The 12,191-nt window shown below is 35.6% G+C and overlaps 1 protein-coding gene across 1 annotated transcript in view; it reads right to left on the reverse strand.

Moving 5' to 3' along the window:
• The window catches only part of LOC149086779 (uncharacterized), a 66,659-nt gene that overhangs the window by 44,547 nt on the left and 9,921 nt on the right, over nt 1–12,191 (reverse strand). The window lies entirely within an intron of this gene.

The following is a 12,191-nucleotide window of genomic DNA, read 5'->3' on the forward strand; positions in this document are numbered from 1 at the left end:
AAAATTTTAGAATGAAGATAGAAACTAAAAAAGAGAGAAAGGTACAGACCGAGTCTCGTCCGACAGACAGACAGAGAGAGAGAGAGAGAGAGAGAGAGAGTACTGTGGTCATAATTTAACAAGGAAAGCTCAGTGGAGCGACTGAAGAGTTATGCACCATCGCCGATGCATAGCCATATACATTCACTAAAAAATAAAATGAAACACAGAAGGGAAAAGGAAAAAAAGGACCTATTGCTTTATAGGACTCACGTAGGAGTGTACTGGGATGTGGTGAGGGAGGCAAAAGATGATGGGTTCGCTTCCGATTATCTGCACGCGAAGAGCGGAAAAGAGAGATGCGAGTCCACACAAGAAAAAAAAAAACAGAAAAAGTATCGTCTCAAGGTTGGTGCTTATGTGTGTCCGTGAGTGACTATGCAAAGGAGCGACAGAGAGAGAGAGAGGGTGTACCTTAATCCCTTGCTTACTCCTCCACCGCCCAACTTTATGGAAAATAGTATCAGATAAGAGAAAAGAAAATCAATGCTTTTACTTAAACTTATTCAGATATCTCTCTAATGGTTTTTATGGGTAAAGGAATGGTTGCCTCTCTCTCTCTCTCTCTTGCTGTGGAAAATCACCGGAATAATCAAATGAAATCAAAGGGAGGAGGAGAGATAAACACACACCGATATTATATATGTAAGAGCTACGGAATTCCCAAACTTCCTACAACATCTTCCGACAAGTGCATGCTTGGGAGGATATCTTAAGAATATCTTGATTTTTTTTTTTTGCTCTGCATGGTCGAGAAGTTCGGTTTATTATAGATATTTTTCTATCCCCACCATCAGTACATTTATACGTGTGTGTGTGTGTATATATAGAAAAATGTGTATTTTTACTGCTAACTTATGTAGTTCACGTACTCGATGTACGACGATCATGTGAACTTTACAAGCGTTTGTAACATGAATGCGATTTTTTTTTTCTGACTTACGAATTTATGTTCGAATTGTTCGTAATAGGTTTTTTTCCCCCCTTTTCGGTTCATATTTCCACATAGTTATCATTATTATTATTATTATGATGCTTTGAGAATGAATATAAGAATTCTGAGAGAGATGGTGGTGATGATGGTCCGAAGATTAGAGCTTAGCAGTGAGAAAACGGCTGCGATTTATGGTCATTTAAAAAAAAAAAAAAAGGAAAAATTATCTTTACTGAATAAAATAGTGTGATTTCATACAGGGTATGAAATTATGGTAAAACAGGGTAAAACATTATGTCGTTCATCCATTATTTTTATATCGAACGTGCAATCACGTAATATGGGCCTATTTGTTGCTGTAAAAGCCCGAAGATTTGCAAATTTGCGCTTAATAAGAGATTTTACCACAGAAAAGTCTGAAAAGTGTGGAAATCGGTGACAATTTTATCGAGGCAATTAGTTAATAGGAATGATTTACGATCAATGAGAAGGATTCAGAAGTCAATCAGTGTAAGTCACTTTTTTTTCCTGAAAATGACTTGTGTATTGGAAATGGCTCTATAAATGGTAAATTTTCCAGGTGATTTTTCTAAAGCATTCAAGTCGTTATGTTTATATTGCAACAGCCGCCGGTGGCACCTAAAAAATTTGTATTTTTTTATCCCTCATTTTTAAAAAAAAATAATTTTCTCTCATTTTTAATGTTTATTGACTTTAACAAGATGGTTCTCAGACTTTTGTCACCCTCCGCTCCCTTACCCAATGCATGGTTTATCTGCGGCTCCTGAGAAGAGTTTCGTAGATATTTTCCGCACACGCACACTTCAAAACATAAATAGGCACACAAATCGATATCTCCAGCTCGTCGCGACGTCCCTAAGAGCCACGATGCACACTTTGAGAAACATTGACTTATATTGATTGCCACCTCCAAATAACGATTTATGTAATTTGTATGTCCCTAAATTCCGACATTTTACAAGTGAAAAATTTTCCGAATGGAAAATTCTATTTGCTCCCAATGGCGATTCGGAGTAGTATGTAGAAAATGTTTTCATTTCACTTATTTTCTAGAAATTTTTGTTTCTTATATTCCTTTGGTGGCATCGAATACAAAATGGTGGGGTGGGGAGGCACAACTTTATACTGATACAAGGCCACAAAATGCCCAACGAGTTGGCTGATAATTATCTCTCCGGTCCATCGTCTTATCCATTAGGCCACAAACATACGAAGAAAACAATAATAAATTATGCAAGATATAAATAAGCTGGATGTTGCGAATATATGTAAGTAGGGGCAGAAAGGGGCTTCTGCCCCACCGCAGCCGCCGCAGCCGCAGCCATTCCCCATTCCGCAGCCACCGCATCCTTCTATTCCGCAGCCATCCCCCACTTTTCCGCAGCCAGCACCTGAGTCATTTTCTTCTGTGATAAGAGATCTTGAGGGGTCTTTCTTAAATCAAACTTTAGTGTCTGATCACTCCCATGACGTCAAAGATTTTTCAACGCTGCCCCCATTCCGCAGCCACCGCAACCTTCTATTCCGCAGCCATACCCCACTTTTCCGCAGCCAGCACCTGAGTCATTTTGTTTAGTGTGATAAGAGAATCACTTCTTTCTTGATTCAGAGGGATCTTTCCTAAATTAAACTTTAGTGTCTGATGTCAGGGGTTGCGTTAGCAAGCTAGATATTTAAATTTCTACCAGGGATCTTTCTCAAATTATCGTTTTTTAACTTAATTTTTTTCTGTCGTTATTCTAAGAGGGCTCAATTATTTTGAAATAAAAATTTCCCAAAATTATCGTTTTTATTTTTAGCCACTGCAAGTCGTGTGGGGTCGTTCTTGAATTAAACTTTTTCATATCACCCTAAAAAGTTTTCCCCAAGTCTCAACGATGATGTCACAACACTCCGTGATAGGATTTAGAAGGATCTTTCTTAAATTAACGTTTTTTAACTAACTTTTTTTCAAAGAGGTTTGATGAGGGCTTAAATTATTTTAAAATAAAAAATTATCGGGTTTTTTTTAGCCACTACGATGCAAGTCGTTCCTAAATTAAATTTTTTATGTCACATTTTCTAAGGTTCCAAGTTGTTATTCTAAAAGGGCTCGTCATATATTAAATTATCTTTTGGAATTTCTTATTTCTATCTCAAGTGATGAGATTTTTTTTTTTTCAAAGAGGGTGCAATTCCTAAATTATCGTTTGGAATTTTTTTTTTATCCCCATGTTCAAATCTGACTTTCAACCAAATAATGCGATTTTTCACAAGAGGGGACTCGTTCATAAATCAGCTAGTAAAAATGCATGTAAAAAGACTTTAAATCTTACGCAACAAAATATTTGAATAGTAATATATATGTATATAATCACCACTTTATATTTTTGTATACGTCCTTCCAAATTAACGTTTTCACTAATACCATGATATCACAACACTCCGTGATGGGGTATTTTTCAAAGAGGGGTTGTATCGTTTGGAAATTTTTTTTTTTTTTGTGAAATTCGTCACAACTCTGACCTCACATCCGTCCCTAATGTTCTATACCTTTTTTCTTTTTTTTTTTAATTTCATGCCCATGACGTCGTCAGGTCATTATTCTGAAATATTTTTTTTTCACAGGGGTCGTTCTTGAATTATCGTTTACGCGTCGTTAAATTATCGTTTGGAAAACTTTTCATTCTGACATGTTTTTTACCATCGTGTAACTTCTCTTGAAATACGAGTTCGTTTACTTATCTGAGAAAATTTTCCGAGCTGTAAAATAAAAGAGTTACTACAAATGAATTGCAAAGTCTTTTTTACAAATCAAGTTTTCAATTATTCAATATTTTAAATAATTTTCTTCAATCATACATTTCAAATTTTCATAATTAATCAAATAATTCTCCGTGGCGTTATGATTTTCCACTAGAATTTCAGCGATGTCATGAAAGTCAAGGCATGATCGTAATATTTGTAATAATGTTAAGTTATCAAGCAACTGCGTGCCCAGCTGATAGCCCATGGCGCATCCACGACAACTAGATATTTTTTCCCCTACGAAATCATAACTTCTTTTAAACTTCCGACTATAGCAACGGTAATGTAGAACTTGTGTTCATCACTTTAGCTTGATTTTTTCTTTTACGCTAACTCTTCTACTATTTTTTCCAATGACATCCTCTCTAATGTTCTGGGTACAGTAACATAAAGTTAATTTTTGTTGGAAAAACTATAAATTGCGAAAGAAGGAGGGAAAGCTCCAATACAATTCTTCCATCTACCGAGATATCACACTTAGTACGAGAAGAGGTCAAAGAGAAATCGAACTAGCGCAAAAACACTCTTGATCGCTATAGTTCATTCTTTCTTAACAGTCAACCAACAGGTAGACACTTTTTGCTTTCATAAAAAATAATATATATTTTTCACATGCATTTGTTAATCTTGAAGAAACCCCCGCGACGTTTTAGTGATCTCACAGTCAAATAGTGTGATAAGACAAAATATTTTATCCGAATGTATATGATTTCCTGAAGCAACAAAAAAAAATTAAAGGTCATCTTTCAACGAAGAGTCAAGAATCACTTACCATGGTGGATACTCATTCATCGTTTATTGAGAGCTTGCAAAAGAGTTAGCTTACAGTGTTTAGTACTAGCTTCAATCTTTTACCTGCAAACTTACGCATTTGTCAACATCGGGAAAAAATAACAGCGAAGAAGAAGATGCTATAGAAACAATAAAATCAAAAATATAGTAATACCAAGAGGCTTTGAAATACTTTTAACATATATTTATATGTGGTGGTGGAGTGGTGGTCGAGTGGTTATAGTGCGGACTCGTGATGCGAGGATCCGGGTTCGAACCCCACAGTGGTGGTCGGCTGAAGTTGGTTTTCTGTGGTTCCCAACTTCAAGGCGCAAATGCGAGCCGATCTCCCCGTTAAAAAGTCTTGCCACAGAGAGCAACAGTCCTACAACGGTAAATCATTCAACCATAACACTTCACTCATAGTTAGAAAAACTGGGGACAGCACTACACATAACAAGCATTACACAGAAACAAAAACTGTACGTCAGGTTGCACTACACGTACACGCACATTCCCGCATGTACCGATTCGTTGGGGGTTCGTTGTGGGGTTCCGCGGGGGGGGGGGGGTGTAGCAGTAGTAGGTAGGGCCTCCAAAAAATGGCTCGGGGATCCATGATTTTCTTAAGTCAGCCACCTCGTTGGGCAATTTGCCTGTTGTGGCGTCGTATTTGTATTTGTATTTTTATTGATTATTCTAGATAATTTCTTTGAATCGTATCATCTCCCACCCAACTCAGCATTATCATCACCGCGATTCATTACTGGATCTCCATTTGGATTTACCCACATGTTTTCTCATTCGTAAAACGTTCTGGGTGCAGCTGTGAATCTGATAATATCGGGGTGGTCGCCTTTGATGGCGAACTTGAGATGTCGATTAAAAGAAAGTCATTGGCTGATTCACGATTATTCGCCCAATCTCGAACTCGTTGTTGAGTCTAAAAATGAAACATTTGGGGGAAAAAAAAACCTTTTATTTTAAAAATAGATAAATTTAAAGAATAATTTTGCTATTTTTTGAGTTTTCCTACAAAAAAAAATTTCAATTTTAGTGATGAGGATTATATAGACAACCGAAGAAAAAACTTTTATTTTGTTTTATTTTTTTATGTCCTCCTAGTATCACAAAACAGTTTGTGAAACTATGACGTTGAAATTGGATAAATCGTGTCGATCAAAAGACGTCTCGCACTTCAATAGTATGTTTAAAATGTTGATACTAATAGGAAAACAATATTTTGTAGCATCGATTTTATTTTTCTATTGAGCATAAAAAATAGTTTAAACAAAATAATTGAAGAATTGTGTCAGGAATATTATGTTTATTACAACTGACTACATTCGAGACACTTTTAAAAATAGAGCAGTCTGTACAAAACGTATGTTTTTAACTATAATTCAGAGATATTTTTTAGCTGTTACACATTATTTCATCGAAATTAGCTTATTTTTATACTTACGCTGAACATTTTACACTGAAAAACTAATGTATATAGTCATTTTTATACACTACGGGGCTATAGCAGTTGTCAATTCAATGAATTAGAAGTTCTAAGATATGCTAAATATTTTCGGAAATATGTTAATTTTTATGAAACAATACATGAAGTTTGAAAGAAAAGAAATTCAATATTTTATATTTAAACACTTGTAAAATACAACTGAGTATATAGCCAGTTCATTGCAGTTAGTATCACCTGAAAACCACGACTAAAAAATTTCATTAAAATATCGAACATACTTTTGAGAAGATGAGTTTTGCACGCAGTGAAGTAACGAAAAACACGAATCTTCATGAACATGTTTAAAAATTAATTGAGACCTATACTCTGGTTGAATTGACTCAGCTAGAATTTTTTTCATCACTTCATATGTATAAGAATAAAATAGTTGTGTATTTCTATGAAAAAAAAAAAAAAAAGAATCGCTAATTTCCATGATATTCGTCATTTGAAGATAGTCACAACCTTAAGTTCACATCGAGAAACGTTCATAACGTTATATAGATCGTTAATAAATGAGAGATGCACATCACACACTCCTTATTTTTACCTTTAAAATCGAAAACGATGTTAACTCTGTTTGGATAATTTTAACCGCTTGATGGGCGTACATATTTAAAATGCAGGTTAAACACAACCCGATAAAACCGACACCACCGATAATTCTTTTCATACTCTTTTAAATTTTCAAGACAAGAGAGGACGGAACTTTTTATAATTAAAGACTAATACAATGTTGTTAGAAAGAAAGTCAAAATTAACAGGAGAACCATATAAAACAATTGTTTTATTTCACAGTAAGAATCGATAAAACGGAATAAATTGAAAACTATATCAATTTTCCTTTTTTTTCTTCGTTAATGAATTTCCCTCCTCAGGAGACCTTTTCATAGATGACTGGGCATTCCCTTCCAAGGTATCACATATCTCATGTTATGCTCTCATTCTATGCTCATTTCAAACTGAGCGAAGTCATTAAGTAAATCACACTCATGCTGCATATTGTAGAAAAGCCTAGAAAAATTCAGCTGAAATGTGAAGAAGAAAATCGCTGTCAAATTGAGGTGAGTATCCCGACACGCTCTCGCTGTTTAAACTCCCAATGACAAGTAACGCGGATAAAAAATGAATACGTACGGAAAATCGTGACGTGGAATACAACAATTTCAATTAGAGTGAAATTGATTCGAAGTATATTTTTGATAACAAAGTTGCTGTCTTTTGAAAATGTCACTATCTTCATAAATCCGTAATTGTAATAGTTCAACCTCTCATAAGAAAGTCGCAAGCAGACGTGAAAAAAATTCTTCACCTCCATTCTTCAATTGGCATATATGAAGTAGTTGCATATCACACGACACCTGCGAGAACACTATGTATCGATCACATATTCAGAGACCCTCGCGAAGAATGGTAATGAAAATTTTTACAACGTTGAACCTCAGCGTGAAGAAAATTCCTCTTCCGTGCGTCATTCAGATCACTGTATAGACTTTTTTCCCCTTCACATCTCTGCTTCTACACTCCACAAACCAATATAGCACACATTTTCTTAAATTATTTTTTTTTTTCTGTTTAAAACATTTTTGTTTTTTCAATTTTTTAATATTTTAAACTCTTCCCCAGATCTAGTTCTTACATTTTAACCACTCCCGGAACGCTAAAACTTTAGCTAAAGCACAATGGCCCTGCTGCTTTGGGTGATATGAACATGAAACCAGACTTTTCGAAACATTCATCGGGGAATCCAATAGTATATAGGATGGAAGACCGAATTGTCGCTGCAAAATTTTCGCTTTTTCTTCGAATTTCACGAAAATCGTATGATAATTTTCATTTATTCGGACCAAGTCTGCTACAACCATCTCGTACGGGTTAAAACCCAAGTACCACCCAAGTTTGCGTATGTTTCCATACACCCATGAAACCTGGGAGAATTCTCCATCACTTAAATCGTGAACACTAAATGATGCCTTATAAATGTTATGATATGTCTCATCTGTTTCCAAGTTAGAAAAACTTTATTCCTTAACAATAAATTCTCGCGATCTTAACCTATAACACTCAACATCTGACACGCATGCCACAGCAAACAGGAAGAAATTTACTTACTCATAGAGTGTAGAAACAGAGATGGAAAATCTAAATACACTAGCTGGAATCGAACGAAAGAAACAAGGTGATTACAGTTTATTAGACACTCGATCAAATATACTTAGATTAGGCCAAGCTGACGAGTTCCGCTTGTATAGAATTATGCTAAAATATCAAACTTCAACTAATTTGGGGGGGGGGGGTGTTATGCCGCCATTGTAGCCGTAGTTAACATTTCAACCCTAAGTGGCTAAGAATAGAGGCATTAGTTAGTCAGTCACACGAGTGTTTGTCCATCCTTACGTCTCTTTTTTGATTCATATACCAATGTGTGTGATAATCAAGTGAAACCAACAGATCCGTAATATGCAACCCCTGATACGAGTTCATGAAGTGAGGGGTGCTAAACTGAGATAGTTGTAAATAGTCAAAAAAGTGGGTGATAAGAGGATCGAATGATAAGAGTGAGTTGTTATCTCGAACGTACTCATGCAAACTCATGCAACCTTCTCCTCAGATTCCATCACACATGATGTGTAGTATGTGTAGAGACAGATACATAAGCTCACTGCGAACAACCGAGAGTGCGTGATGAATTAAGTTACAAGTGTTTTTACAGAGGGGAAGGCTGGTGCGTCAATACCAAATCATTACCCCATGATAATGATAATCAGAAGAAAAAAAAAATAGTAAGAATTGTAATCGAAATCACATCAGACACTAATCAACAGTGGACACTTTTAATCGCAATATGATAGAGCACAACTTTTTTTTATTGCAATAAAAAAAGTTAAGTAAATGAAACCAAGGAAGCAAAAAAATAAATAAATAAATCTCTCTTCACACCAATTCCTTATACACTGTATTGCCTTCGCCTCATATACACGCAAGCTAGCAAAAAAAAAAAAAAAGGAATTCATTAAAATTCATACAATGCATTACGTCTCCATCAATCAATCAAATGATTGATCTACGTACACCTTTCAACGTTGTTTCACACAAAGAAAAGTAAAAAAAAAATCAGTTTCCTACGAACAAACTCTAGCTGTGGGGGAAAAAAAAGAATCAGCATGCATCCCTCTCTCAATTTTACTCTGCTGAATTTTGCTGAAATCACCGTTCTTTCAAAAACTTACAAATTTTACGCTAAATTCCCGAATTTTACGTAGCAGTATTTTCAAATTTTTGTTAAATGTTTTGTTTGTCAAATTTTTGTTCAGCGATGTTGTACCATTAGTGCTTCTCAACGCGGAAGCCAATGGCGGGGGGGGGGGGGGGGGGGGCGACACCAACTAACAATCAAAGAACCGTTCTTTGATTGTTAGTTGGTGTCGCCCCCCCCCCCCCCCCCCCCGCCATTGGCTTCCGCGTTGAGAAGCACTAATGGTACAACATCGCTGAACAAAAATTTGACAAACAAAACATTTAACAAAAATTTGAAAATACTGCTACGTAAAATTCGGGAATTTAGCGTAAAATTTGTAAGTTTTTGAAAGAACGGTGATTTCAGCAAAATTCAGCAGAGTAAAATTGAGAGAGGGATGCATGCTGATTCTTTTTTTTCCCCCACAGCTAGAGTTTGTTCGTAGGAAACTGATTTTTTTTTTACTTTTCTTTGTGTGAAACAACGTTGAAAGGTGTACGTAGATCAATCATTTGATTGATTGATGGAGACGTAATGCATTGTATGAATTTTAATGAATTCCCTTTTTTTTTTTTTTTGCTAGCTTGCGTGTATATGAGGCGAAGGCAATACAGTGTATAAGGAATTGGTGTGAAGAGAGATTTATTTATTTATTTTTTTGCTTCCTTGGTTTCATTTACTTAACTTTTTTTATTGCAATAAAAAAAAGTTGTGCTCTATCATATTGCGATTAAAAGTGTCCACTGTTGATTAGTGTCTGATGTGATTTCGATTACAATTCTTACTATTTTTTTTTTCTTCTGATTATCATTATCATGGGGTAATGATTTGGTATTGACGCACCAGCCTTCCCCTCTGTAAAAACACTTGTAACTTAATTCATCACGCACTCTCGGTTGTTCGCAGTGAGCTTATGTATCTGTCTCTACACATACTACACATCATGTGTGATGGAATCTGAGGAGAAGGTTGCATGAGTTTGCATGAGTACGTTCGAGATAACAACTCACTCTTATCATTCGATCCTCTTATCACCCACTTTTTTGACTATTTACAACTATCTCAGTTTAGCACCCCTCACTTCATGAACTCGTATCAGGGGTTGCATATTACGGATCTGTTGGTTTCACTTGATTATCACACACATTGGTATATGAATCAAAAAAGAGACGTAAGGATGGACAAACACTCGTGTGACTGACTAACTAATGCCTCTATTCTTAGCCACTTAGGGTTGAAATGTTAACTACGGCTACAATGGCGGCATAACACCCCCCCCCCAAATTAGTTGAAGTTTGATATTTTAGCATAATTCTATACAAGCGGAACTCGTCAGCTTGGCCTAATCTAAGTATATTTGATCGAGTGTCTAATAAACTGTAATCACCTTGTTTCTTTCGTTCGATTCCAGCTAGTGTATTTAGATTTTCCATCTCTGTTTCTACACTCTATGAGTAAGTAAATTTCTTCCTGTTTGCTGTGGCATGCGTGTCAGATGTTGAGTGTTATAGGTTAAGATCGCGAGAATTTATTGTTAAGGAATAAAGTTTTTCTAACTTGGAAACAGATGAGACATATCATAACATTTATAAGGCATCATTTAGTGTTCACGATTTAAGTGATGGAGAATTCTCCCAGGTTTCATGGGTGTATGGAAACATACGCAAACTTGGGTGGTACTTGGGTTTTAACCCGTACGAGATGGTTGTAGCAGACTTGGTCCGAATAAATGAAAATTATCATACGATTTTCGTGAAATTCGAAGAAAAAGCGAAAATTTTGCAGCGACAATTCGGTCTTCCATCCTATATACTATTGGATTCCCCGATGAATGTTTCGAAAAGTCTGGTTTCATGTTCATATCACCCAAAGCAGCAGGGCCATTGTGCTTTAGCTAAAGTTTTAGCGTTCCGGGAGTGGTTAAAATGTAAGAACTAGATCTGGGGAAGAGTTTAAAATATTAAAAAATTGAAAAAACAAAAATGTTTTAAACAGAAAAAAAAAAATAATTTAAGAAAATGTGTGCTATATTGGTTTGTGGAGTGTAGAAGCAGAGATGTGAAGGGGAAAAAAGTCTATACAGTGATCTGAATGACGCACGGAAGAGGAATTTTCTTCACGCTGAGGTTCAACGTTGTAAAAATTTTCATTACCATTCTTCGCGAGGGTCTCTGAATATGTGATCGATACATAGTGTTCTCGCAGGTGTCGTGTGATATGCAACTACTTCATATATGCCAATTGAAGAATGGAGGTGAAGAATTTTTTTCACGTCTGCTTGCGACTTTCTTATGAGAGGTTGAACTATTACAATTACGGATTTATGAAGATAGTGACATTTTCAAAAGACAGCAACTTTGTTATCAAAAATATACTTCGAATCAATTTCACTCTAATTGAAATTGTTGTATTCCACGTCACGATTTTCCGTACGTATTCATTTTTTATCCGCGTTACTTGTCATTGGGAGTTTAAACAGCGAGAGCGTGTCGGGATACTCACCTCAATTTGACAGCGATTTTCTTCTTCACATTTCAGCTGAATTTTTCTAGGCTTTTCTACAATATGCAGCATGAGTGTGATTTACTTAATGACTTCGCTCAGTTTGAAATGAGCATAGAATGAGAGCATAACATGAGATATGTGATACCTTGGAAGGGAATGCCCAGTCATCTATGAAAAGGTCTCCTGAGGAGGGAAATTCATTAACGAAGAAAAAAAAGGAAAATTGATATAGTTTTCAATTTATTCCGTTTTATCGATTCTTACTGTGAAATAAAACAATTGTTTTATATGGTTCTCCTGTTAATTTTGACTTTCTTTCTAACAACATTGTATTAGTCTTTAATTATAAAAAGTTCCGTCCTCTCTTGTCTTGAAAATTTAAAAGAGTA

Source organism: Pholcus phalangioides, unplaced genomic scaffold, assembly GCF_987345545.1.
Source record: "Pholcus phalangioides strain wild (caught in Gottingen) unplaced genomic scaffold, Ppha-v1.0 ptg000004l_1, whole genome shotgun sequence".
Taxonomy (NCBI): Eukaryota; Metazoa; Arthropoda; class Arachnida; order Araneae; family Pholcidae; genus Pholcus; species Pholcus phalangioides.